A 7,295-nucleotide genomic window follows, 5' to 3' on the forward strand; every position below is an offset into this window, starting at 1 on the left:
TTTCTTTCTTTCTTTTCTTTCTTTTCTTTCTTTCTTTCTTTCTTTCTTTCTTTCTTTCTTTCTTTCAGGCAGAGTGGACAGTGAGAGAGAGAGAGACAGAGAGAAAGGTCTTCCTTTGCCATTGGTTCACCCTCCAATGGCCGCTGTGGCTGGCGCACCGCGCTGATCCGATGGCAGGAGCCAGGTACTTCTCCTGGTCTCCCATGGGGTGCAGGGCCCAAGGACTTGGGCCATCCTCCACTGCACTCCCTGGCCACAGCAGAGAGCTGGCCTGGAAGAGGGGCAACCGGGACAGAATCCGGCGCCCCGACTGGGACTAGAACCCGGTGTGCCGGTGCCACAAGGTGGAGGATTAGCCTAGTGAGCCGCGGCGCCGGCTTAAAGATATTTTCAAGGCTGCTGTTTCCAGAGGGCCAGGGACTTGTGGTAATGGGCACTAATGTACAGGAAGTCCTTGACTTTTTCATGTTTACATGGCATGGTTTGAACATGTTCACCTACGTTCATGTATTGGAAACTTAATCCCACAAATGCAATAGTGTTGAGAGGTGGGACCTTTAAGAGCTCACTGGTCATGAGGGCTCTGGCCTCATGAATGGATTACTGTCAGCATTGCAGGACCAGGTTCATCATCTTGAAAATGTGCTTGCTACAAAAGCAAACTTGGCCTTCTCTTGCCTCAGTCTCCCATGTGCAGCCTCACCCTTCCACCTTTTACCATGTAATGACACAGCAAAAAAGGTCTTAGCCAAATCCTGGCACCTTGTATTGGACTTCCCAGCATCCTGAGCAATGGGACCTGAATTTCCTTTCCTTAGAAATTATCAGAATGGGATATATTGCTACAGCAATCCAGCAAAAGTCTAAGACACTATACTTACCAACATTAAACCTGCCTACACATGACCTAACCTTTCCATTGTCACAGGCTGTAAAACAATTTGCAGCCGTCCTCCCTCCAGGGGCTTGTTCTCTGGAATGGGTGGGGCCTCAGCCAAGGGGCCAAGCTTGTTTTATTCACTTGTACCAGTGCCAGTGCTGTCTGTGTTCAGGGGTTTTGTTCTGGTCCATAGTTCCTTGGCCACGTTCTTTGCCCTTTAACAGCTCGGGTCTCTGAAGCGAGGAAGCACTAGGCTCTCATAACTGGTGTAGAGGTCTTGACAGAATCTGCCTCCTACTGAGCCAGTTCCGGACCCTGTCTGCCCTTCATTCAGATATCACGTGGGCTGGGTAGAACAGCAAGTTTGGGGAATGGGTGAGCAAGGACAAGGTCAGGTTAGGCACTAGTTTTGGTGGAATGAGGGACATTTCTTCTTTGTCAAGCTTACCACATGTAGCACATTTGGTGCCAAAGATTTAAAAATTACTATAGGTCATAGAACTTTCTACCTTTGCCTCTGTAACAAGGTCAGCCTTGTGGGAAAGAAATGTCAGGCTTGAGACCAACAGACCCCTCAGAAAACAGTGCCCATTCTCCTCACCAGTGTAGGTATCCATCTATCTCACTGGGGCAGAGATCTGCATTGCTACAAGGCAAAACTTCACTGACAATACTTGTGATTTTTTCTGAACCAAAATGCTCTTGTAATCTCCAAATCTGACTTTGATTTTGACAAATGAAATTTTCATGCAACTCTTCCTCTTGTTAAAAAAGATTTATTTATTTATTTATTTATTTATCTATGTGCTTGAGAGGCAGAGTTACAGGCAGAGAGGGAGAGATGAGAGAAAGGTCTTCCATCTGCTGGTTCACTCCCTATATGGTCGCAATTGCCAGAACTGGGCTGATCCGAAGCCAGGAGCCAGGAGCTTTTCCTGGGTCTCCCATGTGGGTACAGGGGCCCAAGCACTTGGGCCATCTTCTACTGCTTTCCCAGGCCAAGGCAGGGAGCTGGGTGGAAATTGGAGCAGCCAGGGCTCAAGCCAGTGCCCATATGGGATGCTGGTGCCGCAGGCAGAGGCTTAGCTTACTATGTCACAGCGCTGGCCGCTCTTTCTTCCCCCAGGGCATCTCCTTCATAGCCCTCCTTACAGATGTATTGTTTTTGAATAAACTTTTTATTTTGGATTTACATGAAAGTTGCAGAAAAGGTATAGACTCTGTATGCTTCCTTCTCCAGTGCCCTAATGCTGAATCTTAAATTAACAATGCATATTTGTCAAACTAACAAACCAACATAGTACATTACTATGGACGAAACTCTAGGCTTTATTTAGATTTCACCTATTTTTCCACTAACATCCTTTTTTCTGTTCCATGCTCCCATTTGGAGCACACGTCTTGAGGTTGGCCAGTGGGGCTGGGAGTCTGAGGGCCCCTCAGACATAGGTAGAATGGCTTTCACAAGCAAACTGTTAGCTGTGCCTGGAAAGCCTGTCTCCAGGCCAGCTGGCCTCACCCCACTTAACAGCTTCTTGTGCTGCAGGTGTGACCTTGTAGCTTTAAATCACACCTCCAGGGTGGGTGCAAGCTCTCACCCACAGCTGGCAGGGGAAGGGGCTGAGCACCTGGGGAGAGTCGGACCGGCTCCAGGAGACCCTGGCTCTCTTGTGTGACCTGATGGCCTTAAATCACATCTTCAGGGTGGCTGCAACCTTCCACCCAGAGCTAGCAGAGGAGGGGGCTGAGCCCCTAAGGAAATAGACAGTCCCCAGGAGACCCCCGCTATCTCCTTGAGCCCCGAGCCAATCAACATATGTATGTGCAACCCCCTGTCCAATGGGCGCCCCCAATAGGATAATCCAATGAATAGACAGTAATGCTTTACAAACCCGAGACACTTCCTCAAAGCCAGGGTCCTGCTCGGGCACTCCACCTGGTCTCCTCTTGGACCAGATGCTTTCTCTGCCACTTGCCAATTGAATAAAAGTTTCTGCCTCTTTGCAAATTGTTTCCTGGCTTTTTATTTCTATACTAAGCTGAGGAAAAGAACCCACAGGACTGGCTCCAGCAACCGCCTGCCCTCCCCCACTCTGTGACTGGTAACACATCTCATTAGTTGTCATGTGTCCTTGGTCTCCTGTGGTCTGGGCTTTGGGCTAGATCCCAGGGAACTAGAAATGGGTAAGAAGACATGCTTCTATCCTATAGGAGTGTGCTATTAAAACATCTTAAGGCTAAACACAGATCAAGAGACATTCTACCTCTGCTCCCTGCTGGATTTTTCTGATTTTCCCTTTCCTTAGTGAGGCAAACACTGATTAACCAACTTCTGCATTGCAAGAGTCTCACATCTATTTGTTTGCCATTCAGAACAAGTCAAATCGATTTTTAACACCAGTTTTCCTAAGGACCTGAGTTCCTTCCATTTAACCCTTTACTATTGCACTAACCTGTAACTCGTTAGTCCAGAAGCTTGGATATTCATGTTTCCATCAGTATTTGGGTGAATTGCGAGGAAATCTACCCTAAATCATGAGTTCTTCCTTCTTTAGTATGGTTCTAAAGAGGAAAGGAAGTCTTAACCTGAACTGTCAGGATAAATCTTCCCAGCCCACCTCACTTCCAAAAGGATGGGTAAGAAGCAGGAAGCTACTGAGCAGCTTTGAAAGTAGAAGACAAATTCCTAACCAGCAGGTAGCTAGAGGAAATGTAGGCATCCGGGGAATGAAATTCTTTTAGGAAATACAACCAGCACATTTTCATTTGCTCTCTTGAATGATTAAGACCATGATTCACGTGTAACTGAACAAGCCCTCTTATCTCCTGATCCTTGAAAGGGCTCTTGCTAAGGTTGCTGGTCATCTCCATGTTGCTCAGACTAGCGGCCAGTTCTCAGTCTGCATCATACTCGATCACTGTATTTGCTGTGGTTGACCACGCCCTCTTGATATCCCTTTCTCACTGGGCTTCCAGGACACTGCGTGCTGTTTGTTCTCTTCCTACCTCCGCGGTCCTCCATTCTCAGCCTTCTTAGTCTTTTTGCAAGGTTCTCTTCATACATCCTACTAATTGCTCACCAACTGTGTTTGGATGCCTAGGAGAAGTCTCAAACTCAACATGTTCACATCTTCAACTTAAACCTTCCTCTGCAAATTTTGTCCACCGTCAGCCATTGTGTCATAGTGGTTGGCAACCCCAGCCTTCACATTGCTCAGGAAAAATCTCTGGTGTCCTCCTCTTTCCTTCTCTCAGGTCTCCTCTAGGTCCCCAAAAGTTCCAACCTTTTCACTGGATTGAACACTATTGGTTTTTGCCTTTAAGATGATTATGAATACCTTCTCTTTGTTCTTCTTTGTGCGGGTGTGCATATAGATATACATATATAGTATATATATATATATATCTGATACAGTTGAGGCAAGGCAATCCCACTCCAGTTGTGGAGTTGGGATATGCAAATGTGCAGTCTGACACCTGAGCAGATATCTGGTCTTATCCACCAGGATTTGTTGCCTCTGTAAGACTAGATATCATTGGTTCCAATGTGCACCGTATTTCACATTGCAACATCTATGAAATCAGGATGCATCTTGCAATGGGATGATAGAACAGTCAATTTTCTGTGTCAACTGCATTTTCCATGGGGTGTCCAGATTAAACATTTCTGGTTGTGTCTGTGAGGGTGCTCCTGAATGCGATTATCATTTGGATTTGTGGATGAAGTAAAGCAGATTTCCCTGCGCAGTGTGCGTGGGCATCATCCAATCCTTTGAGGGCTGGACTAGAACAAAAGAAGGAGGAGGGAGAAATTTGTCCTTTTGGGTTCCTATCCTCCTGCTTGAGCTGGGATGTCTTCTGTCATTGGATGGGGGGTTTACATAATTGGCTTACTTTTCATTCTTAGACTTTTGGATTGGGGCTGAGTTATATCTTCAGGTTTCCTGGCTCTCCAGGATGGAGATGGCAGATTATGGGACTTCTCGGCTTCCGTAGAATGTGAACCAATTCCTCCCTATGTATGTGCATGTATGTATGTATCTATCATCTATCATCATCATCATCTATCTCATACTGGTTTTGGGTCTCTGGAGAACGCCAACTAGCACAGATGGCAATTCAAAATTCTGGTTGACCGGGTGGCAGGTGTGACATTGTTGTCATTATTGTCCATGTGCTGGTCAGATCTGTTCCCGTTGTGGTCTCTCAGATTTCTGAATATTGTTGGTGCTACACAGGATGACTTTAATTGCAGCTTATGTGTCTTTTAAATGAATACCCTATCAGCGTTGAAATGAAAAATTACTGTGGGTGAAGGAAGGCCTGAAAAGGCAGCAGGAGGAGGTATGGCTGGAAGTGAAGGAGCTGTTCAGTATTGTTCAGGAGACTACAATTCCGTATTTCTTTGGAAAGCAGCAACCAAACGCTTTCTTTGCAAGACCTAAGACAGGAAGATACTCACAGACAAATGACATTTTGTGGCAGATATACATGATAATGAAACATTTTATCACATACAAAGGCAGTGCAAAGAAGGCACAGAGATTTCTGTAAATTTTCTAGAACAGATGAAGGAAATTTCAAGGCATGTGGACTTTGGTGTGGCCAACTCGCTCAGCGTTTAGTTCTACTGTTAAGGTGTGTATCACAGCTCAAATGATTGAGATTTTGCCTTCCTTTTAGTATGGGAAATTATGATGCATCTTAAATTAGATGGTAGTTCGGATTTGATGAAATACAGTACTTGTTTGGCTCAATTAATGTACGTAGGTAACATTATTAATAGATTTGATGTCTTATTAAATAGGAACCTGAGGAGCCTGATTATACCACAGGTTTTGCAAATGCTTGATGCCTGGTCTAAATAGACATGTGGGGCCAGCACTGTGGCGTGGTAGGTTAAGCCTCTGCCTGCAGCACTGGCATCCATGTGGGTGTTGGTTCATGTCCTGGCTGCTCCCCTTCCAATCCAACTTCCTGCTAAGGTGGTTGGGAAAGCAGTAGAAGATGACCTAAGTGCTTGGGCCTCTGTAACCTACGTGGGAGACCCAGAAGAAGCTCCTGGCTCCAGACTCCTGGCGGTGGATTGGCTCAGCTCTAGCTGCTGTGGCCATTTGGCGAGTGAACCAGCAGAGGGAAGACCTTTCTCTCAGTCTCTCCTACTCTCAAAAACTCTACCTCTCAAATAAATAAGTAAATAAACTCTTCAAACGCACATGTATAGAGAGTGTAGAGGGAAGCCCCTTGAACCTCTCAGAGTTTTGGGCAGAAGGCTGTGAGGTTTTTCTTCAATATCAGGGTCTAAGATCAGTTGGATGGGTTGTACATATGTTATCATTAAAACAGTTGTGGCACTTTTAGTTTATGGGCATTAAACATGATATTATCTCTTGGAGATGAAGCAGTTCATAATTACATACTTATCTCTCAGTATTCATGAGAGTTTCATTCTAGGCCCTCGCCCTTCTCCTGAGGATACCAAAATCCATGGAGGCTCAATTTCTTTATATGAAATAGCACAGATCTTACACACTTCTGCCCATCTACTGTAATTCATCTCTAGGTTGCTTATACAACACACCTAGCATGGCATAGATGCTATGTAGATGGTTGTTGTACTGTATTATAAAGGGAATTATGACAAGAAAAAGTGTGTGCATGTTTAATACAATTGCAATAGAAAATGTTTTCACTCTACAGTTGGCTGAATCTGTAGACGCAGAACCCGTGGGTACAGAGGGCCGAGTGGAGCATTCATTTTATGCAACTTTGTTCACAATTTCTAAAGGAACTCAGCCTAGCCCAGAGCGTTTGCTAATGCCTGGTGCAAAACTTTGCCCTTGAATGTGTCAGGAAGGCCCGGCCTCAGGTTGAGGGGGGCTGACTCTGATGAGACCATCACTCCACACCCAGGCTCCTCTCTCGGGACTGGGGTCCGACTCCTGCGCTGAACTTTCTCCCTGTCCACACTGGGGGCCTCACAGGGGACACAGGGTGTGTGTTTCTGTGAAGTGTGGGGCTGTGTATGCGCTGCCACCGCTGCAGAGAGCCCCCTCTCCGAGCTTGAGCCCCAGCCCTCGAGAGCCCTTCAGCTTCTTCACCTAAGCACAGAGCGATCAAGTGCAGCGAGCCGCGGAGGGACTGCCATGAGAACTCAAGCCTCCTGCCGCCCAGTCAAGCCCCTCTCTGACCCTGAACGCCATCTCATTGTGAAAACAAATATTACCAGAAGGGAAAGACTTTGATAAGATCACTGACTTCTCTCCATTTCCCCCCAACTTCCGGTCATCGCAAACTCTGCTACTAAGCACCCCCAACTGCATTTTCATAGCAGTGTGCGTTGCTGGTGTTGTTTTAGCCTTCTCTCCTGTAGCTGATTCCTTATCTTCCAAACCCAGCCCAGTTGCCAGCACTT

At 46.2% G+C, this 7,295-nt stretch overlaps 1 protein-coding gene across 1 annotated transcript in view; it reads left to right on the forward strand.

The window, feature by feature from the left end:
- The window catches only part of LOC138844960 (uncharacterized), a 65,411-nt gene that overhangs the window by 37,240 nt on the left and 20,876 nt on the right, over positions 1–7,295 (forward strand). The window lies entirely within an intron of this gene.

The sequence above is a fragment of the Oryctolagus cuniculus genome, chromosome 1 (assembly GCF_964237555.1).
Source record: "Oryctolagus cuniculus chromosome 1, mOryCun1.1, whole genome shotgun sequence".
NCBI lineage: Eukaryota > Metazoa > Chordata > Mammalia > Lagomorpha > Leporidae > Oryctolagus > Oryctolagus cuniculus.